Raw genomic sequence first — 24,709 nt, forward strand, 5'->3', positions numbered from 1 at the left:
ACATTAGTCTTCTCCTGCCCTTGGACTTGAACTTGAAATGGAACTTACACCATCGGTGGATGTTCTTGTTCTCAGGTCTTCAGACTAGGGATGGAGCTATACCATCAACTCTTCTGGGTCTCCAGCTCACTAACTACAGACCTTGCTCTTCTCAGCCTCTATAATTATATAAGGCAATATACTTTTCTATTGGTTGTGTTTCTATGGAGAACGCATACTAATACACAAGGTCAGCAACCAAAAGGGGCAATGGAGCATTGCTGGAAGCTTGACTAAGGAATCTCTAAAATGGTTAGCTAGCAGAGGAGGTGAGGGAATAGACTCCTGTGATTTTCTGTAAGTATTGAAGGTCAGTGACTATATATTTGAACTAAACCTATTCTTCATGATTTAGTCACACTTTGAATTTTTTATTTTTTAATGTTTGGTTTTGTTTTACTTTTCTCTACTATGTTCACCAGCATAAGGTCAGGAATGTAGTAGTATGGAGAGCTGGATTTAGTCAGGGCTATGACTTAGCCACACAAATACAAAAAAAAAGAAGGGAAAAAAACTGAGAGCATATTCAAAGGAATAATTATGATTGGTCATCTGACTAAAGATAGGAAGGAGAAAATAAGATGGAGATAGAGATAGTGAAAAGTTGCTAGTATAAAAATATTGAAAGTCCTGGTAGGGTAAAAGGAATATCTGAGTTGGTGTATAACATGTAAGAGGTTGATTTGAGAAAACTGGGTGTGTCATTTAGCTGTTTTGAGACTGAGATTCTGGAATACTTATAGTTATTAGTAACTACAACTACAATATCCTAAACTATCAGTTCTTTAACCCTTTACCCTATTACATTCTTTACCCTGTCTTAGCCACTCAATCACGTGGTCATTTATTATTAAAAGAAATGACCACGTGATTGAGAGGCTAAGGCAGGGTGAAGAACATTAGAGGGTAAAGGGTTAAGGAAGTGAAAGTTCAGGCTATCAAAAGGACTGTTTTATGAATCTGAATTCATTAAGAATTATGATGGGAGTAGCAATGGAATGGGTGGCAGTGGGCCAAAGATCTATAATTTTCAAAGAACAATGTAAGGGTGTGATGTGGTTGGTGAAGTAGATTATGTGTCAAAGTAGAGTGCAATTTAATACATGAAATTCAAAACCTGAGCCTGTAAAGGGTAGTCAAAGGGACACTTCTGCACCCCTTGTGCCCCATGGTACAAAAAGCACTGGAGAGAAATAGCTGCCATTTTGGGAGGATTACAGGGGAATCAGTATCCTCAGTGGGCATAGATGGTTTCGCTAGAACATGAAGGATAAGAGATGGTTTAGAGAAGAAAGTTAATTTAGAAGGGATTTTACAAGATTTCATCTTGAGTTCCAAAAGGCATACTAAGAAGGTTTCAGTAACTGGGGAGGAGTGGGAGCTTGAGTAAGAAAAGAAAATGAACAGAGTCATACGTGGATTAGAATTCAATGGCTTCGGGTTGACCTGAGAGTCTTGGTCTTTTTTTCAGTGACTGTCGTGGGCAGAGATGAGGGCTTCATGACAAGTTCAGATGGCCTCTGGCACAAAATGACAGACAAGCTATGAGTGAGAAAAGTACAGGAGAAGAGGGGAGTGCAGGCATGTCCCATCAGTAGTATAAGGAACCAGGAACTCTCATGTGTCTCCTGCTGATGGAAACATGGAATTTGATTAAGAAGTGATCTTATACCAAGTCCTCAAGAAAGATGGTTTTCTCAGGTATAATAACCATCCTTTGTCAGTTGCTGAATGGTGACCAACAAAACAATATTGTATTTAAAAGAAAGCTAAATAAATAAACAAACAGAAAAAACCCTTTCTGCTGTAGATTTGGTGTTGTATTTTAAATCTATCCCATGCAAATAGGTCACACAAGCCTGTATTACACTGATATATACAATTTGGTTTTCCTAAACATTAATGTGATTTGTAGACTGTATTAACATTTTTATAGTATTTCTTTGGAAATTGGCAGGAGATAAGTAATGTATATGTCAGATCTTGTGCCAGAGTAACTAAAATGAGAAGCTTTCAGTTTAGGTCAGTGTGAGTAAATATTGATAGATTATGGCTTGTTGAATGGAGAATATGATATTTAAAATGCAGAATATTGCATTTAAAAATCATAACACGCTATTATTCTTTACCTAAACATGAATGTCAACTATAGTTTGTGGATAATTAATAGCTAACAAAAGAAGAATAAAATCAAATCATTATACACATAAATGAATGGAAGGTAACATTTAAAAATACAGCACAACATGGGACATTTTATTAGATTGGACAACTGAGAAGCGACATTTACAATCCTCTGTCTATAAAGATATTTTTCTAGAATCACCATAAACAATACCCCAATAGTTTATTGAAAACACTGTTCAAAGACCCCTAAAAAGGTTCTAAATATATGAAATATTTGAGGCAAGAGTTTTTAAGTACAAGTATTTTTCTCGGCTTCTGATCAGGACAAACTGTTCCCTAAAAGGGCAGTTCCTCCCAGGTGCTGAGAATAACCGTTAGTCTCATGTGAACCAAGTGTGCTTTCTTCAGTTCACCAAAAAGTGCTGTTTTTCTTGGAAAACAAGGCATACAACATTTTTGAGTTGGCTCCACATCTCTTAAGAGGTACAAATTGTGTTTTGGTTGTCAGACAAAGAAAATCTGAATTTTGACCATATAGGTATTATTTGGAGAGACTTGCTTGGGGAATTTAAAGAACGGAAACTAAGAAGATTGTATTATGGAATTCTGTTACCAACATTTTTTACTTGTACCATTTATCAAAAATATTGTATTTTTAAAAGCTGTATGGGAAGTTAGTGTTCCATTTATTCCTACATGGAAAATTGGCTTTATTAATAGTAGTGATTAATACATATGTATCAGTTTGACAACCTATGCTCTGAGTTAAAAGATTGACAAATTTTAAAAGTCAGAAATTGGAGGAAACTGATATGAAATCAAACATCTTTTATTATTTCCTTTATTGTTTCTTGCATTCAACATTTATTTATTGTCTCTTATTGTTCCTGGATTCATACTATGCATTAGACAGACAAAGGTAGATACAATAAATATGGTTGCTGTGTTAATGTACGTACACAAGATAAAGAGAAACTAGAGACAATTACCATTCTGAGTGGTAATAGGAATTATAAGGACAGTACAGGGTCTGGCACATAGAAAATCAAGTGATTTGTTTTTAGTAGTTTAGAAGACTTCAAAGATGAATGATTGTTGTTGAATCTTAAATTTAGAGGATAAAAGGAAATTACAGTGGGAAAATAGCAAGGACATTGTTTCCATGCAGAGAATATCACAATATTTTATGATTGTTTGACTGCAAGTGACAGAAAAACATGTTGAATATTATTTTGGAAAAAAAGAATTTATTTCCTTATGAAATCCAAAAAAGGGTTAAACAACTAAACTTTAGAAAGTGCAGGGATGCAGTTGGGAGTAAGCTGGGACCCAGGCACAATTCTTTTTCTTCTTTCTCCTCTGCATACGTTGGCTTCATTTTCGTTCACTGCAAACTAACTTTTATTTCAAATGGCAGTAAAAAGCCCACTTGATGTTGGCTCTATAAATTTAAAGTTCTACAATCTGGAGATAGAATAATTGGTTAAACCTGTGTCTGGTTCCCATCCCTCAATGAAGAAACTGTGGCCAGAGTGATGGGATCAGGTAAGAATTTTCAAGTTCCCGACTGGTTAGTTGAGACAAGTTGTTGAGTTCAGAGGAGTATTTAGGGAAATAGTCCTAGGTGGCAACGACATAGATGTTTGTGATTTGGCATTTCAATTATGAACAGTTTTCTGATAATATTTCGAACCTTCTGTGATTATATCTAATATTTCACTCCAAGTACTTTACTAATATAAATGAATAAATAGAATAGTATTTTCTTCTTCAGTATGTAAAATTTATTGTATTCATTCTAAAAGCACATCTATCTCACCATACATACACACACATCTACACAGAAATAAATAGTGAAGATATATTTAATAATATGCAGATAAATATATACATATATTAAGACCTGTTTGTGCAGGGTAGATTTAAAATGTAAGCTAAAAACCACAGCAGGGAGGCTTTGTTTCTGTTTATTTTGCTTTTTAAAAAGTGTAATACTCAGCCGGGTGCGGTGGCTCATGCCTGTAATCCCAGCACTTGTAGGAGGCCGAGGCGGGCAGATCACCTGAGGTCAGGAGTTCAAGACCAGCCTGGCCAACATGGCGAAACCCTGTCTCTACTAAAAGTACAAAAATTAGCCTGGCACAGTGGAGGGTGACTGTAATCCCAGCTACTCAGGAGTCTGAAGCAGGAGAATCACTTGAACCCGGGAGGCAGAGGTTGCAGTGAGCTGAGATCACGCCACTGTACTCCAGTCTGGGCGACAAGAGTAAGACTCCATCTCAAAAATAAAAGAAAAAGAAAAAAAAAAGTAATACTCTCTTGCAGGCCACCAGTCAGCAGTAATAAAATTGGCACATATCTGTGCACACGCTTACATATATGTATAGGTGATGTGTACATATGTTTATATATTTGTATGCATGTGCATATGCCTTTCATATAATGTATTTATCTTATCTATCAAATTGATTTCTATATAACAAGATAGATAGTTTGGGGATTTAGTACTGAATTCTGCAGGAAATAGATCTTCATTATAGGAAGTCAGTGTGCCTCAGAGCATACTGCACTGGGTGTGTGGATGAGAGTACTCCTGGCTACCTATACCACTGGCATTTGGCCCTCACTCTGCCTAGAGATAACTGGGAAATGAATTTGGATGGGAACCAAATCAGGTAAGGATCATAATGTTTTCCACATCCCTGGTTGGGTATAGTTTAGTAGTCAGTGTCCAAAGTATTCTACTATATTAAAAAGTTATACATAAAGTTAACATAAAATTCTACTACATTAAAAATATAGTGATACAGAAAGTTATTGTTAACTTTAAACAGCTTTAGTTCATAACTTCAGAATATTGGAATTCAGGTTCAGGTTAAAGGTTTCTTCTCAGAAGCCTTTACCACATATGTTCTGAGATTTGGGTATGAGGGTAATGAGCAAAAGCTATAAACTAAACCAGATGTCCATGTAGCTTCTGTCATCTTTCAAGTGACTATTTCCTAGGTTCTTTTATCATGAGACAACAAAATAAAATATTCATGTTGAACATAGAAGTCAGAGCTGTGTTGCTAAATGTAGATTTGCAATAACAAATTAACATAGCATATCAAACTTTTTGCTTCAATGCTATAAATGCAAAGGAACTCTGATTTTTTGAACTTCACGTATTGCACTCATACATTTTGTTAATATTATTTTCTCAAGGTCTCAGATGTTTTGAAGAATTTCCTCAATCTGAAAAAAATGTTATAAAAGTTAATAACATTTGTATAGGATTTTATACACATTATTTTATATAAACTCTTGGATAAGAAAAGAGAGTTTGAATTTAGTATCAAGACTGTTCTTTATTTTGTACCACATAACCTAAAGATATGTAGCTAGAAGTATATATAATGGGTAAGGACATAAAATTAATTTGAAATTAGACAAGTCATTATAAAATATGGAGAACACATTTTTGAACCAAAAATTGATGCATTATTCTGCCAAAGTCAGCATATTTTACAATTTGCAGTTTTATTTATGAAAGAGGCTATAAAGGAACAAAAGCTATGTTTGCATTTTGATTTACATAACTGTATTTGTTGAAAAAAATATAGTTTTCTAAAGTACGTTTCAAGAAATTCTAAGAAGCAGAAACATGAATCTTTTCCTAAATCCAGATAAGCTCCAGATATTCAAATATTATTAGAACAGGTACATTGTCTCAGTAACAAAAATGGACCTGAAGAAAGGCAGGCATTTATAGTATTATGGGGAGTGGGTGATAGGTGGGAAAAGTACTTAAGACACAAAGGAGAATAATTGCCATCTTAGTAGCCAAAGAATAAAAGGCCCTTGCAGGGAAAATAATAGTTTTCCCAGAAGGAAAGAACCCTTCTACACTTAATTCTATGATAAACAACATATGCTACTTGGTTTGTGATTATGACTCTCATATAAGAAGGTCATACCTCCTCGTGATGTATTTAAACTGATCCTTATCCCTAACTTTACTCCTTACTATGCACTTTAGATAATAAAATAAAGCCATCAAACATTCATATGTACTGGATATTCAGTACTCAGCAATGTTACAATCTCCTTCTGTTACCCAATTACTCAAATGTACAATGTTAATTCTGCCAAATTATAACCATTTCTAGTGAAAGAACTTACAGAATTTAAAGCATCTTTAGATAGAAAGTTATTTCCTATAAAAAAGAGAATATAGCTCAATGGGCACAGAAGTAGAATTTAATAAGAATGTAGGCTTATTGTAAGTCACTAGCTTCTCTACTGTTCTGTGATTTCTAATCCCCCAAAAGTTTTAGTGTATAGTTTGGTGGGGACACTGTGGACCTCTGAGCTTCTTCTTAACTAACAATTTTCATTAGAGATTCATGGATTCTTATATTTTTAATAATACAGCCTTGTAGCCTCCAGACTCATGAGTGCCTCTCCATACACACACACCACAAGTCCTATACCCTGATATTCATACCTTTTTGTATTTCTCTCTCTTTGGGTGTGACTTGCTTATAAATAACCAGTTATGGCAAAATTAGCAGGCTGCATGTGATCACATACATGGGATTACAGGATACATAAGATTCTACCACCTATCTTGCTGGAGTTACTTCTTCTTAGCTGGCTTGGAAGAAGTAAGAGGCTTTATTAGGGGCTGCCTGTGTTGGGCTGCCATACGACAAGGAGCTGAAGACAGCCTCAAGAAACTGAGGATAACCTCTGGCTGACAGGCAGGAAGAAACTGAAGCCCTCAAGTGATAAAGCAGCTGAACTGTGCCAACAAAAACATATTCTTCCCCAGTCAAGCCTCAGATGAGACTGCAGATCCAGTTGACTCCTGATCACAGAAACTGTGAAATAATGAATATGCTTTGTTTTAAGCTCCAGACTTACAGTAATTTGTTACACAGCAATAGATAATACAGGCCTATTCTTGAGTATTAGATAAGAGAAAATAAGTTTAGACAGAAACTGTGGCAATTTAGCAGAAATATGGTATAGTCATAGTCCAAATTACCCTTCTACCTACTCTGCATCCTTGCGGCATTGTTCAAATGTCTCCAAACTTGTAGAGCAGGCTGATTGGAGCTGGGAGGGTCTTTGGCAATGTGGTTGTAAAAGTTAGTTTCATAAATATTGACATGGCAATAGAAAGATGGCAAGGTCAGAATCTAAAAGGGATATATTGGTAGTTCAAATTGGCCACACTAAATTTGTCGATACATTTTTATATTTGTGAGCCTAATGCTGTGGATCCTTCCTAAGATACTTTTAAGGAGATTTGACAGAATATTTAAAAGGGTTAGTGGAGATGATACAACAATGTCATGTTTATGCCCCAACTTTCTACGATGGTGCAACAAACCGGTTATTCTTGCTACTGTATGTACTAGGATCATAGATTGTGAGGCAGAGACTGGTGCTCTCACCTTTATGATTATACAATAATCATAAACTTGATAAAGTTATTTAGCCAAATATTGCATTCTTCCCACATACCAGCCATTAATCTGGATATTTCACACCTACTATACTGTATTTTTCTCATAATAATTTCATGCATTATTATTGTTGGCCTCATTTTATGAATGAGGAAAAAATTCAACTAGCTTACAAAGGCCATAGAGGTAGGATTCATGTTCAGATTCATTGGAAGCCAAAATCCTTTTTATTTATATTATTTTACACTCTCACTGTAAGTGATAGTTCTCTGTCTTTTCAAATTACAATAGTTTGAGATGGAGAAAATACATGAAAAACTATTTTGCACATAATATGGGCTAAGAAATCAGCAGCTTGTTTATCATTGACCTCCTATTCTCACCCACATCATAACTGTATCCAGTAAAATTAGGGTGCAGTGAATATCAAGGGCATTCTTTAAAGTGAAAAGAAATCAGAAAATAACAGCCGTCTATCTTACAGAGGCATAATAGTCAAATCCGAGCATCTCTAACTCTTGGCTGTTTTTTGAGGAAAAAAAAAAAAAAAAGTTTTTAGTACTAATGACCTTGGCTTTTCTCCAAGTCTGTTGAATCACAGTTGAACAACAGAGATAAAGTGAGACCCAAAAATAGGAACCGAGGGCAAGTGGCCCAAATCCCCAAACCTTTCAGATGGTTCAGGGATTTTCTTCCTTCAGATTTCAGCTTTGTAGCCTCTTTTGTGTAGCAGGGGGCTCCAGAGACTTCACCCTCCTGTATACTTTAAAACAAAAGTGTCCACAGTATTTAATTTCATGGGCCAGGAAAATTTCAAAAATAAACCTGGAATCTGATATAGGTTTGTCAAGCAAAAAACAACAAAACAACACATGAACATATAAACAACATATAAAATTTACCATTTATTATCACTATAATCGCACAAGTGAAAGAACATTTTACTTTTAAAAAGTAGGAAAAAACAGAAAAGAGAAAAGTCTTAAATCAATAAATTTAGTTTTATAAAAGCACATCCTATTTTCTTTCTTTTTTGTACCTTTTTTTTCTTGCATTTACAGCCAACTTCTGAAGACTTTGACATTGATGGATGCAAGTCCTCAGACTGACTTTTGGGAGCCTCAGACCCATAGGACTCCCGAGCCCACCCTGAAGTGGAGAGTGAGGTTAGGGTTTCCAGTGACCGCACTGACCGTGTGCATGGACTGTGCTGTGCACTGTAAAAGGTTTAGTTACTCAGCTCCTGGCCAGTCACACTGCGGTGAAAGGCTTCAAGTGGACACCATGTTGTGGTTTGCTGTTTTACAACCCCTGGAGTCTTGTGTGGTCCAAATTGGCATTCTCCAGTGGCCCCCAAAGGACAGAAAATTGCCCAATTCCAATGTTACATTATTTATTTATGTAGTTATCCTTCCTCTTCTTCGTGAGGCATAGGCCAGAGTGGCCACTGATACTGTTTGTATAACACACTGTCCTTTGGGATCTGAGGGATTGAGTCAAATGAATACCAACTGTGAAGGAAAACTGAAGTCAGGAAGGGATCACGTGTGTGGTTTTCCACAGTTCTCCCCAGCTGTGTTTTCACCTTTCTTTCAGTCCCAGTTTCCCTGATTTCTCACGGCTGTGAGACAGAACAACGCTCAGGAACGCCAGCGTATGAAACATCACAGCCTTTGAGACCTCCAGGCCAGCGCCATGAACATACACGTGGAGAATCTGGACCTTGAAAGACACATATTTTGCAGAAGTCACACAGCAAGTTAGTGGCAGGGACCACCATAGGACTAGAACACCCACTCTCTTTATGGAGAAAAAAACACTCCCCTTCATTTAGCCGAAGCACAGTTAAACTTGTTCGAAAGGAGCTTTGCAAGGAAGAAAGGAGAAAAAAAAAAAACAATAACTACTCAAATACGGAAATAAATGAGTTTGTAGAAAGCACATATTTCTGAACATTGAAAGGCAGCAGTGCCTGCTTAAAACAATATGGAGTTTGACATGGGGCTAAATTCCCTCTCTGCCATGTATAAGTAATGGGATTCAGGGCAAAGTAATACATTTGCGTCTTCACATAATAAAATATAAAATGAGGATGAGAAAATCAACCTTCTAAGACTGTAGTATTCCTTAAAATGGCTTTCAAGGCACCTCCAAAACCTCTATTTTCAGCCTTGGGACATTATCCTTTATCTATTTATTTACGATTTCCCCCACAGCCTGTGGGCAGGCTGGCTGGAATTGTATCCTCCCCCATCAGCCAAATACAGAAATTTACTCAATGACGAATGTTTCACTCACAGTGAAACAAACTTCTCTATGCCTCCAATACTCATCAAAATACTGTGGGGAAAGTGGTGAAGTTCTTGAATGTCTCCTTTTTGTGGGAAATAAAGGAGAATTCTCTACATTCCAAGGATCTTCAATCTTGGGACTTCTCGAGAATCAGCTGTATGAACAAAATACAGTTTTGGAGAAGCTAATTTAAATCACAGTGTTCCTGAAGTATAATACCGTATTCATATTCTTGTAAAAGCTAATCATCATAAGAGGGACAAAAAATCAACTTCTAATTTAGTTGTCTGGCAACATATTTCAGTCTATTGTGTTTAGAAGCCTATTATCCAGGCTTCTAGTATTTTAAGGTTCCAGCTCCAAGCTCCCGAGGCAGGTCTCTGGCAGGGCTGAGGCTGATCCTGGATGTTAAAACCTAGCATCTGAGGCACTCTAGATTTGAAAATGGGGGCGATGGCAGGGGGAAGAAGTTTGAGGAGCAGCACTTTTAAGTGCTTTTAAGTCCAAGATTCCTTCCTAGTGATCCTTGCTCTTCAATTAGACTCAAAGGGCTTATCTGTTCCAATTTCCTGTAACTTGTGTCAGGACTTTTCTTCTCCCCCCTTACCTATAGTCTGTAAATATAATTAGGTTTTTCCAATACTTGCTTAATGTTATTTATTAACTTATTTATTTATTTATTTATTTATTTATTTTTGAGACAAGAGTGTCGCTCTGTCGCCCAGGCTGGAGTGCGGTGGCCGGATCTCAGCTCACTGCAAGCTCCGCCTCCCGGGTTTACGCCATTCTCCTGCCTCAGTCTCCCGAGGAGCTGGGACTACAGGCGCCCGCCACCTCGTCCGGCTAGATTTTTGTATTTTTTAGTAGAAACGGGGTTTCACCACGTTAGCCAGGATGGTCTCGATCTCCTGACCTTGTGATCCGCCCGTCTCGGCCTCCCAAAGTGCTGGGATTACAGGCTTGAGCCACCGTGCCCGGCCTATTTATTTATTTTTTAAGAGACAGGGTCTCCCTGTGTTGCCTAGGCTGGAGGACAGTAGCTGTATACAGGTGCAATCCTCCACTGAAGTTGCTTTTTTTCTGGAGACTGAGTTTCGTTCTTGTTGCCCAGGCTGGAGTGCAATGGCATGATCTCGTCTCAACGCAACCTCTGCCTCCCAGGTTCAAGCAATTCTCCTGCCTCAGCCTCCCGAGTTGCTGGGATTACAGGCATGAGCCACCACACCTGGCTAATTTTGTATTTTTAGTAGAGACGGGGTTTCTCCATGTTGAGGCTGGTCTCGAACTCCTGACCTCAGGTGATCTGCCTGCCTCAGCCTCCCAAAGTGCTGGGATTACAGGCGTGAGCCACCGCGCCCGGCCAGCACTGAAGTTTTGACCTGCTTTGTTTCCGACCTTGGCTAGCTCACCCCTTCTTAGGCAACCTAGCAGTCTCCTGGCTCCCAGGAGTTCATCAGATCGATTCCAAACTTTGTGCAGATGCCCATTTGACATAGCACATTGCAGCCCAGTACACCTAGGCTTGAGCAGTCCTCCTGCTTCAGCCTCCTGAGTAGCTGAGACTACAGGAGAGTGCGACCATACCTGGCGACACTTGCTTATTCTGAAAGGAAACATAAAAACACTAGATTTTTGGAAGTTTGGTCAATGTCATGATGAAAACATAAATCCATTTGTAAAACTTACTTTTATTGTAAACTGTCTCTGCCTTCGATTCCCACCACTGATCCACTCCTTGTGGGATCTGTGACTTCCCTAGACAACATTCGCACGCATTTCATATTAGAGGAGGGCTGGACACACTACAGGCAGGGATAGATTCATCTACATTTTTATGGGGAAATTAGACCAGGCTGTTGTAAGAGCTGCCGACGGCCTCTCTGACGTAAAGGTCTGTTTGAAGATGGGGCTGGGATAGGGTCAAGACTTGAGATAATTTTGGACTTGAGAGATTATGCAGACAGGTCACTGAGAGCTGAGAGAACATCTCTGGATAGGAACAGGCGACGGCACAGGTCTGAGTGAGGGATGGAAAGTCTAAAAGGTAACAGTGGACACAAAAGAGTTTCCATATGCACTGGGCCACCCAGCTGTAAATAGCTCTTCCTGGGTGATAAAGGTATGTTAGCGGATATGTTTTCAGTGTATGTGTGCATGTGTGTGTGTGCATGTATTTAGTGGTGTGTAGTGTCTTTAGGGAATAGAGTTAAGAGAAAGATTGTTAGAACATCAAAGACACCGACGCTACCAGTTTTTGCCACCTTTGCCATTGAGAGGAATAACTGGTTTTCATATTCGTAGAGTGAAAATATTAGCCGACATCTGGATACTGAGTGCTGTCATTTGCTGAAAGAATTTTTCTTTTGGCTGTAAGCCATAGTGATTTCATGTGTCTAAATATAAATAAAGATGCTTCTTAAAGTTCATTTTATGATTGGGGAAAACTAAGTCAAAACTTTTGTAGGTAAATCTCCTTAAACATTTATTACCAATTTCTTATTGAAGTTAACTGTGATTCTCCTTAGAATCTCCTGTGAGACAAGGCAAATCTCGAATTATGAAATTGATCAGCTAAAATAATTTAAACATCATTGACATCTCAGGTTAGAGCTGGTTTTAAAAAGGTAGACTAATTACTAGTAATCTAATTACTAGGGTAATTAGATTTAAAATACTAGTTACTAGGATTTTCATAAGAAAAAGTAAAAGGAAACAAATTGAGAATGGTTGTTGAAATCTCTTCTTTGTGGCATTCAGTTCTGGTCTTCACAGCGTGGTTTCATAGTAATCATTTCTTTACTGATAATACTGCTTCGTAAAATAATGGATTGTGCAAAGGTAAAACCATATACTATCTTGTGAAAAGGGCTAGGGGTGTTATTCACAGGCAGATCACAAAATAGAGTTAATTTCCTATCCTTACTGACTCAGAACATTTCTCACAGTGTTTCTAAAAATGTGAATTTTGTGTTTATGTTACAATGAACTTACAAACAAAATAAAAGAGAAAAGTCTTATAATAATGTGAGTACAGAAATTCTCAGACACATATGAATATTATCTTTGTGGAGCGCTAAGGGTTTAACCCGAAATTGATGTAGGAGTGATATATTTACCATTAAATACAAGGAAATGTTTTTCAGTAAAGGCTATCCTTTTAATCTCATAGGTGATCTGCTTTCATTTTGGGTAAAGGACAATTCACTATTTAAGTACAAGAAAAATGATGGCCACAGCCTCCATGAGATCCCAAAAGGATCAGTTCTTAGGAGCCAAGGAATTTGGTATTAACATAAGAGAACGTGTACATTTTATTTGAAAAGAGATTTAAACTATGCTTAGTGAATAAGAAAATATGATAAACCTTAGAGTAAAGTGTAGAGAGGTAATATGAGGAATGTTGTTAGAGATCATTGTTATGGTACTTGTGAACTTGACCCCAGAGCCATGGAACACTGAGCCCAGTAAAAAAATATAGGCAAAGAAACCAATTCAATTCACAAAGGAGGCCTTTTGTGAGTGCTGCCATATGCAAAGTGCTTGATACACATCATCTCCGTAAAGAGAAGAGCACAGTTTACACAACACGGAGCTGGGTGATCTTTCTTCAAGAAACAGCCAACATTTAAACGCGTCGTTTGCCTCAGTGCAGAGAATCCCACACCAAAGAAGCCATTTCCTCAATGCCAAGAATCCGTGAATAACGGAGGAATACAGTGCCGCATTAATGCACAGGTGGTGAAGCAGTCAATCCACAAACGATGGAAGGAATACCTGGGAGCATATTAGTGAACAAACTAGCATCAGACAACACACGCGGACCCCAGGAGGCAAAAGTGACAATTCTGGGGTGAATTGAATACAGACTCATAGTACAGTGAGGCCTAAGTGAACGTTTGCTTTAAATCAGTGGCTCTGAGCCCTGAACACTCATTAATATCACCTGGAGAGCTTTAACATCACCCGTACAACGAAGGCCTCACCAGAGACCAATTAAGCCCAAATTTTCTGAGGGCAGGGCCCAAGCAGCAGTCTATTTGGAAACACTCCAGATGATTACAATGTGCAGCTAGAGTGGAGACACATTGCCTTAACGCTGCTGACCCTACCTAAGAGGCCAAGGAACGCGAGGAGGAATCCCTCGCCTTTGGGGCCAAAGGATTTCTGCAATCACATTTTGACTAGAGGTAAGACTTCGTATGCTCAATTGTACAATGTTATCTCTTGTCTTCCTGATGTTTATTCTTCCGCTTGCTGGATCAGCCAGACATTTTTTGAAATGCCATAGGCTTCTGTTTATATGATCTAGAGAGAAGACTGGCCTAACAGAAATCAAGCACAGGAAAGTGCTCCAGGTGGAGTGGATTTGTGATGTGGGCCTCTGCCCTGTTGTGAGATTGCCTGAAATGACTGGGACTGGATTTTCTGTCAAAATGAGTTTTATGGAACTGAGATATGATTAGAAGGCTAGAAAATAACATTAGGAATATATTTCTTGTTCTGTTTATCTTCATATTTCTATATGTCTGTAACTTTCAGTACTCCTAAAGAGACTAGCTATTGTGTACAAAGAAGCTACTATTATTAGATATTACCTAGTTTTACAGACATAATTTATAATATAATAGCCCTGCTAAATAAATACTGCTATCTTTTTTATGGCATCGAAAACTAAGGCTTAGTGAAATTAAGGTAGTATTTTTAAAAATGTCAAATGTATTTAGAGTGTGACCGAGGAGTAAAACTCAGGTTTGCTTTAATTCAAAGCCAGTTATTTCAGTAAATTCAAATTCATGTGAAATAACTTCTCTGACACCTAATAGTATGCTAAGTGTTTATTTGACTTAAATAAATGATCTCCTGTGTCTTACTTCTTAGGAAGAGTGATGAACTGAGACTGTAATAGTAAGAGACTATCTAAAACCAGTGGGAAGGGTGTTGGGGGACAGTTGAATTAGCTTTTTTATGTATTTTTCTTTATTTTGTTTTTTTCCTGCAGTTTAATATGACATGCCTAGATGTATTCTGTTGACATTTCTTCTCCTTGGTGTTCTGTGAACATACTGGATCTGTGATTGGGTGTCTGACATTAATTTAGGGAAAATTCTCCATCATTATTTCTTCAAATATTACTTCTGTTCCTTTCCCTTTCTCTTCTCATGGTATCATGACATATATGTTACACTTTTTGGAGTTGTCCCAGAGTTCTTGAACATTCTGTTCTGGGTTTTTGGGTTTTGTTTCATTCTTTCAGTCTTTTTTTTTCTTGGATTTTCGTTTTCGGACGTTTTTATTGACATATCCTTAAGTTCAGAGATTATTTCCTCAACTGTGATGAGTCTATTGAAAGCGTTCTTTATTTATGTTACCTCATTGTTGTGCTGGTGGTATTGTTGCTTTTTTTTTTTTTTTTTATCTCTAGCATTTCTTTTTAATTCTTTCTTAGACCTTTCACCTCTTTGCTTACATTATCTGTCCATTCTGGCCTTTGTCTCATTCCATGAGAGCTCTTAACATATGAAAGTTGTTTTAAACTCATGGTCTAATAATTCCAGTATCCCTGATAGATCTGTGTCTAGCACTCATGCTTGCTATGTCAGTTTAAAAAAAATTCTTTTTGCCTTTTAGTATTCCTTGCAATTTTTTTTTTTTTTGAAAGGGGACATAATATACTTGGTTAAAGGAACCGAGTAAAAGGAATGTCGTAAATAGGGCTTTAGTAATGTAGTGGTAAGGGTTGGAGAGGGAAAATGTTCTAAAGTCTTATGATTAGGTGTCAGTCTTTTACAAGCAGTTTTCAGTTCTTTCTTTACTTTTTACCCCCTACACTCTTAGGTAGTACAGAATAACTAGAGAGGGCTAATGTTGGATATTTATTTTTCTACAGGCTGATTAGGGTCTGGTAAAATCCCAGTAGTTTGAGCTCTAGTAAGAAACTATTTCCTGAGGGCAGGCTTTGTTAAGAAAACCAGGATACTCTAGTATATTTCAGTGGTTACTTTTTTTCCCCTCTTCGTGCTGGAAGTATGAAGGGGATTCTTCTCCAATATTTACTGTGAGAACCTGGTAGAACTCCCAGAGGTAAAACTCACAGAAGTGTAGGAGATCTCTCATAACAAGGTGCCCCTGGAGTTTTTAACTCTTGGATTTATCCCCAGTGAGTCTACAATAAATGGTTAATCACTAGTTCAGGTTTTCCTATCCACCCAGGTAGTTGTTCATGCAGGATTTTCTCTATCTACCTGTCTCTCTAGCTTTAGCAGCAGTGGTTTGGCCTACGACCTCACTTACCTGATTAATCTAAGAAGTGTTGATTTTCCATTTGTTCGGCTTTTCACTTGTTGTTAGCATGGGGTGGTGACTTCTAAGCTCCTTACATGCTGGACCAGAAACTGGAATTCTCTTTAGCGTATTGTTGTTCTTATTTCTTTCTTCTTTTCAGCAAAAAATGCAAACTAAAGTATAATAAAACTAAAAAAAAACTAAAACTAACTAAAAGAAAATGGAAACAAGCTCTTATTTCCTGCTGAGTTTGAGAGAAAGTATTATCAATTTGTGCTACCTGCACTGTCTCTCCTCATTCTTGCTTCCGGGCATAATAAGCCTCATAGCTTACAAGTTACAGGTGATCTTATTTATCTTATTGCAGCTCAACATTCCAGCTTAGCAGCACTTTAGAGTAAGTTCTGTGATGATTCATACTGAGTGTCCACTTGATTGGATTGAAGGATGCAATATTTATCCTGGGCATGCCCGTGAGGGTGTTGCCAAAGGAGATTAACATTTGAGTCCGTGTGCTGGTGAAGACAGACCCAACTTTTGGGTGGGCACCATCTAATCAGCCACCAGCCAGTAGAAAGCAGGCAGAAAAACATGAAGTGATGAGATGGGCCTAGCCTCTAGCCTATATCTTTCTCCCGTGCTGGATGTTTCCCGCCCTCGGACATTGAACTCCAGCTTCTTCAGTTTTGAGACGCGGACTGACTCTCCTCACTCCTCAGCTTGCAGACAGCCTATTGTGGGACCTTGAGATCATGGAAGTTAATACTTAATAAACCCCCATATATCCTATTAGTTCTGTCCCACTAAGTGAACCTTAATACAAGTTCTTATGTTAACGTCTATTAATTACATTAGACCTGAAAATATTTATTAAGCAATTTCTGTGTGCCAGGCACTGGACTAAGAAATAAGATAGTCTCAGTTATAAAGTCTTATTGCTGTTAAAGCTTTGCCTCTGACTATTCAATGCCCATGTTTCTTCTTATTGACTACTGAGTCTATTGACTTAAACTGTTTGTCCTGCCTATTGATACTTATGACTTCTAGTTCTTAAGTATTCCATTAACTACTAATTAATAGTCCCAGTTTCTTTACACCAAGCTGGGTATTTGTTATGTATATCTTTAATTTTTAAAACCTACCTAGGTTCTGACATTACTTTATTGTGACCATTCACTAAGATATATTCTGATCAGTAGTAATCCTGTGTTTGGCCACATCTGACTTACACTCCAAACAACAGAACTCTTGTATTTTTTATAATTTTAATTCCTTATTTAGCTCCAGTAAAGGTTGCCAAGTGCCTTATCTGAGGAGGAAAATTGAAATGACTTCCCACTCCACCCTTGCTGATATGTGTAAGGAGTCAGACCATTCTTCTTGACAATCATTAATTCAAAGTGAGCAGGTCTTGGTGATTTGAAACCATCAACTCAGAAGTGGTTTGCTGGAAAATTTAGAGAAACAGTTTCCCACAGTTAAGACAGAGTCATTGGAAGCCAGTCTTTGCTCATTTTTTAATTGACAACTAGGAAAGATGTTCTCTGGATTGGTACTGGAAGCCCAGAGAACAATGATAAGAAGATAAAGATGAAGTGGACAAGAAGTCTGAGAGATGAAAAGAACCTGTGTCTGTGACATTGCTGAACCACTTCATCAGCCAAACCAAGGCCCCTTGATTGGGATTTTTCTTGTATGTGAACTCTTTCAACTTGTATATTGTTTATTTCAAATAGTCTTATGCATCAGAGTGAGATAATATGGTAAGCAGAATAATCGTTCCCCAAAGATGTACATGTCCGAACCCCCAGAACCTGTGGATACATTATCTTACATGACGGTGAAGACCTTGCATATATATTACGTTTAAGAACCTGGGTATGGCAAGATTCGCCTGTATTATCTGGGTTAGCCCACTGTCATCACAAGTGTCCATGAAAGTGGGAGGAGTTAGCAGAGGTCAGTGGTGGGATGTGAGTAGGACTTGACCTGCTGTTATTGGCTTTAAAGATGGAGGAAAGAAGAAGAATCCAGACATGTAGCTGACCTTTACAAGCTAGAAAATTCAAGGAGACAAATTCTCCCCTCGAGACTACAGACGGGAAGAGAGCCCTGCTGACACATTTATTTTGACTTGTATTGGACTCCTGACCTACATAAATGAAAAACAATTTTCTATTTTATGCCACTAATTTTGTGATAATTTGCTATGGCAGCACAGGAAACCAATACCACAGAACAAAAACCACTGCAGATATCAAGGAGCTGACCTGGTGCTCACAGATAGAGCTCGATGTCCTGCTGAACACAATTTATCAGAACATCAACATTAGACAAGGCCATTCTGTGAGTGTGATAGAGTGGAACAAACAAAGACCACGCTATAATCATGTCTGAACACAGACAAAATTGTGAATCACATACCTAAGTCATAAAAGTGACCCACCATGCTCCTTATTCTGGTTAATATGTTACAGCTTCTCCTTTTTGAATTATTGTGTTAATTTTGCTTAGCCTTTGCTTCTAGGTAAACTCAATTAAGATGTTCAAAAAATTGTACTTACTTCATGACAGTATGCTATTCATAGTAAAGTCACATTTCTTTAAATGTTCCCCCAAGTCACCTAAAACAAGCTCAAATCTGGTAACAAGTCCTTTCTTACACACTTACTGAAATGTCTCGCAATTGTTCATGAAAGTTGTTTTACTTTTCTGGAATAAAAAACAAAAAAAAACAAAAAAAACTTGTTCAACTACAGGTGTGATCCTGGAGGATTTTGCCCAGAGTATATAGGCAAGATATGTATATACATACACACACACACACACACACACACACACACACACACACGCAATACATATGCATTTTAAAGCAAGTAAGTTTTTTGGAATTGATTTTTATCCTATAATTAGAGGTCGAAAAAGTAACAATTCTGTTGACCAAACTTCATAAAGAATAGCAAGAGTTTTCTTGTACCTACTTTCTTCCACTCATGCTGATGCTAGTTTTGTATCACCAATAGTGAGTATGTTTGGAGTACACTAATCTAGTTTATGGATGTGTCCTTATCATGAGAAAAAAAACCCTAAGAAACTGCACCTATGAGAAGCCACAGTTGTAACTCAAAAAGTGAAGACATGTTTAATCCTAAAGTTGAAGTAAATAAAGGTGCTAAAGGCAGCCAAATACCAAGGCCACTGGGCAAGAGAGTAAAGTGCTGTGGATGAGGTTTGATGTGGGTGTTGCATTTACTTTATTTGTTCAAGCTGAGAGAGAATTTACAAAGAGAGGTTGCATATCTGTGTGCCTGATGATATGGTGCTCAATAAATGCTACTGGGATAAGCTCTACTGCTCAAGGATGTCAGGATGATGGCCTAAAATCCTACTGTGTGATATAGGTAGCCATTGTAGAAGTCAGGTATCCCTAAATTCTTATGAAAGTATTCATCAGTCCAGTAGAAAAGATTCTGACTGTGTAATATAAAAAGTAGATAATAGGCTACTAGTGCTGATTAATTGCAGTTCATATCTCATGTTTAATAAAGTGCCGGGCCGGGCGCGATGGCTCACGCCTGTAATCCCAGCACTTTGGGAGGCCGAGGCAGGCGGATCACGAGGTCAAAAGATCGAGACCATCCTGGATAACACGGTGAAACCCCGTCTCTACTAAAAATACAAAAAACTAGCCGGGCGTGTGGCGGCGCCTGTGGTCCCAGCTCCTCGGGAGGCTGAGGCAGGAGAATGGCGGGAACCCGGGGGGCGGAGCTTGCAGGGAGCCAAGATGGCGCCGCTCACTCCAGCCTGGGCCACAGAGCAAGACTCTGTCTCAAAAAAAAAAAAAAAACACAAAACAAAAAAAGGAATGTGCCCTAAATGTTAACTAATTTGTATTTATCAGTAATATCAAATGTTAATACAGTGTATGCATAGTTTTAAGAAAATGTGTAATACCTCAAATTCAGCTATTTTAAAGAAAAAGATCAAGAATAAACACATTTTGAAAAATATACAGTGGCTTGAACAGGACAGCCATTTATTTCAGTGACATACCAAGGGTAGGGGGTGTATGAATGGTATGCCCTGGTGGGAAGAAGTAGTTTTCCTCACTGGCATTTTTTTTAAAGGCAGGTTGGATTTTATTTGATTTTATTGTTTAGACATTCACTGCAAAATATGTACCCCCTTGTACCTACACTGAGCAGACTAAACCCAATGCTTACCCCGTCAGCATCTCACTGTCCATCTGTTTTGTGGAAAAGAGCCAAGGCAAATAGGCCAAGGTGGTGGGAGATTATGGCCCAATTCAGGGACTAAGTTTATTCCCATCTAGTTGCTTCTTCATCCCTTAGGGCGTTGTCATCTGCATGATAAAAGCTTGCTCTTATATATAGTGCAGGTAGGAAACTAAAATGGAACAAGCACTTTGGAAATTGTTCTGAGAGTTTTTATAATAGTTAAACATATTCTTCTCATAGCCCAGAAATTCTACATATTTATTTGGGAAAAGTGGAAACATATGTTTCTACAAAAATTTTAACAAGAATATAGTATAGTAGCTCTTCTCATTAGAGCCATAAACTAGAAACAACCCAAATTCCCATTAATAGGGGAATAGATAAAAATACTCAAGCAAATAAACAAAAAAAGAACCTACTGAAACATGAAACAAGGATGAAAAGTGACATAAGAAAATTTTAGAAGTAATGAAAATGTTCTACATCTCAATTGAGTGATAGTTAGATGGGTGTATATATTTTGTCAGAATGCTCCATTTAAAATTTATACATTTTACACTACACAAAATATACCTCAAAAGCCAAAGGTAGATCATAGGCACATTATTGTTCTACCTTATGTAAACTGAAAAGAATGCAGGCAAGACCAAGCAATTTAAAACTTTTCATATATATTTAATTAAATGAAGTCATAAGGCCCCACTTAGCTACCAGGAAGTGTAGGAAGAGTTTCTCTAGCTGGAGAACATATGTCCAGAGTGAACTTTATTATCTTGGAAAAAAAATGACAATTTTAGACAACTACAAAATCTAGTAACTATACATTTATATGTGTGTAGGTTTGTAAAATCCTCCGTTGACTTTTTTTGGTTGTTAAAATAAGGGCAATTTGTTCTAAGAGACCAATAGCGATTCATTTTACCCTAAATAATAATTTGTATACTAACCACAAAATTTTATCTATTTAGAGCAAAGAAATTTCTAAATGCCTCATAAGTTAAACACTATGCCCTAGAGATCTTGTTAAAATAACATCTATTTAAGTTTTAGCTTGTTTCAACAACTTTAGCTACTATTCTTTTAATAGATATAGTTGCCTTCCTTTACTTCGTGGTGCCAGAATTCTGACATTTGCTACTTTTCAAAAGACTATGAAAATAATATTTATAGTGATTTGAGTTTAACTATGTTCAGGTAGGTATCCTAAATAACTCTAAAGTTTTGTCTTCAAAACTGGCAAGCTGAGTATCTACACTTGTGTGTAGCTTTTCCTTTGCACAATGGGAATTCTTTTACAAAACTGGCCTCTACTGTTTTTATAATATTTAGAGAAAATATACAGAAAAAAGAGACTCAGAAAGTTTTGATAATTATGACTTTATTTTTATACTTTAAATGTATATTTCAGATAACCTCATTTTAATTTCATAACAGTGAATGTTCATCCCTTTGTTGCTTTTTGCATTAGCTTATTGAAAGTTTCTTCTTCTGTGAGCTGTTGTCACTTCTTAGTCTTCCTTCCTTTCCCCAGTTCCTTGCAATCTGCCTTCTGTTTTGGTCACTCTAAATAAACTACTTTCCGTAAGTTGCCTGGGAAAACTCTTTTAAATCTAAAGCATGCTTTTTAGTAATTTTTCTTATTTCAGTTGGTAGCATTTAACATTTTTTTAAAATCTGTCTTTAGCTTCTTTTACTAGCACTCTTCCTTTCCTCCTAGCTATCAGAATCTTTCTGAAGATTCTTTCTTTGGCTTTCCCTTCAGTCTTTAAGTGTTGTAATTCTTTAGGATTTTATTTTTGGCCCATAGCCTTCTCTTATCCTCCACATGCCCCTGACTTTCTTTCTGATCTAAACGTGGTTGACCCCACAGCATCACCCTTGACCAGTTCTTGACCACCATCATCTAATACAAATGTTTCAAACTATCCCAAGGTAATCTTGAATCTAAACTAGTTTTCTTCATGTATTTGTTATCCATGCTAATTACATGATTTTCTCCTAAGTGTATCAACTAAAAGTCTTGAAATATCAACCCTTATTTAACCTCTAATCAAGATCTACCTAAAAAACTACCTTTTTTTTTTAGCTGCTCGCTGTTCTCATTACCTCTGTGCTATTTGAGGCCCTATTATTTTGTTTAGATTATTGCAACAACATCCTGTTCTGTACTCCCCAATTTATTCCTCAAAGTATTAGAGCTATCTTTCTAAGATACAATTATAATCTATCACAATCCTTAAAGCTGTTACTCAAAGATTATACATTTTAGGAAAATATACACATGTAGTCATGTTTATTTGATTAAGATTAATAAGAGAAACAGGTCAATAATGCCACAAGAGTCATTAAACTCCTGTATCTATTTTCCTGGCAACACTTGAACATATTTCTTTTTGGATTGAAGGCTGCACCGTCAACCATGAAGACATTGACAGGCAATGTGCCTCTTGACCCCATGTAAGAATGCTTCTGATCTCTGCAGCCTGACAGAGAAGAGAGAAAAAAAGGTCAACATCAAAACTTCTGAACTGTACTTATTGGATTTATAAAACACTCAGCATCAGTAAACCTGAGCTTCAGCAATGGGTAAGCAAATTTCTCTTTTTGAAGAAGACAGCAAAACTCAGAGACTAGGTCACAAGAGAGTTTGAGGCTAGCCAGAGGTTATATGTTAAGTATCTTACGTGTGTGTGTGTGTGTGTGTGTGTGTGTGTGTGTGTGTGTGTGTTACAGGTTATATATTATCGAGTAATCATATGTAAGAACATATAACCTGGCATCTGGCACACAGTAGGATCTCCGGGAGTACTTACAGATCAGAATCTGAACAGGAAAATGAAAAATGGTGATCTTCTGTTTTCATTTCATTTCATGCAGCCATGCATAAAAGGGATCTGGTTAACTCATTTCAGAAAAGAATTCCAGCTCTGGGAAATGCTTGAATCATTAGGCTATAATTGTCTTCAGAAGCCTGTGAAAATAAGCCAGAAACCACTGTACACTGGCAAGTAATGTCTCCCTTATAGGGCACTGAAGATGATGTGCATAAAAGTATGAACTAATGTGTAGGGTCAGTTAAATGCTATAAATTTTACATCAGCTAAACCTCAAGTACGAAGCAGCTCTGACAGACAGATTTACATGCTGAAAACAGCATTTTATCAGAATAGAGAACAGTGCTCTACTTGTGCTAATACTTCCTAGATTGGTAACAATAGGCAAGTCTTGTTTTTCCACCACATTTCACTTTTCAGGTCATGAAGTGTGGATAGAAACAGAGTTCTTTTGAAGATCAAATGAGATAGGAATATGAAAACATGCTTTGGAAAACTTTGGAAAAAGGAATGACTCTGAACTTGTCCCATGTATAACAGTAAAGCTTGCATGTCTTTAAGGTGATTAGTAATGCAGAGATGATTTATAATCCTTTGGGTGTATACCCAGTAATGGGATGGCTGGGTCATATGGTACTTCTAGTTCTAGATCATTGAGGAATCGCCATACTGTTTTCCACAATGGTTGAACTAGTTTACAATCCCACCAACAGTGTAAAAGTGTTCCTATTTCTCCACATCCTCTCCAGCACCTGTTGTTTCCTGACTTTTTAATGATCGCCATTCTAACTGGTGTGAGATGGTATCTCATTGTGGTTTTGATTTGCATTTCTCTGATGGCCAGTGATGGTGAGCATTTTTTCATGTGTCTGTTGGCTGTATGAATGTCCTCTTTTGAGAAATGTCTGTTCATATCCTTTGCCCACTTTTTGATGGGGTTGTTGGTTTATTTCTTGTAAATTTGTTTGAGTTCTTTGTAGGTTCTGGATATTAGCCCTTTGTCAGATGAGTAGATTGCAAAACTTTTCTCCCATTCTGTAGGTTGCCTGTTCACTCTGATGGTAGTTTCTTTTGCTGTGCAGAAGCTCTTTAGTTTAATTAGATCCCATTTGTCAATTTTGGCTTTTGTTGCCATTGCTTTTGGTGTTTTAGACATGAAGTCCTTGCCCATGCCTATGTCCTGAATGGTATTACCTAGGTTTTCTTCTAGGGTTTTTATGGTATTAGGTCTAACATTTAAGTCTCTAATCCATCTTGAATTAATTTTCGTATAAGGAGTAAGGAAAGGATCCAGTTTCAGCTTTCTACTTATGGCTAGCCAATAAATCATGCTGCTATAAAGACACATGCACACGTATGTTATTGCGGCACTATTCACAATAGCAAAGACTTGGAATCAACCCAAATGTCCATCAGTGACAGACTGGATTAAGAAAATGTG

General features: G+C 37.4%; 1 long non-coding RNA gene across 1 annotated transcript in view; it reads left to right on the plus strand.

The window, feature by feature from the left end:
* The window catches only part of LOC139361816 (uncharacterized), a 126,807-nt gene that overhangs the window by 53,429 nt on the left and 48,669 nt on the right, over window positions 1-24,709 (plus strand). Inside the window, exon 4 of the long non-coding RNA XR_011619478.1 lies at window positions 22,839-23,020. This is a non-coding gene — a long non-coding RNA (uncharacterized lncRNA). The remainder of the gene's footprint in view (window positions 1-22,838; window positions 23,021-24,709) is intronic.

Source organism: Macaca nemestrina, chromosome 2, assembly GCF_043159975.1.
Source record: "Macaca nemestrina isolate mMacNem1 chromosome 2, mMacNem.hap1, whole genome shotgun sequence".
NCBI lineage: Eukaryota > Metazoa > Chordata > Mammalia > Primates > Cercopithecidae > Macaca > Macaca nemestrina.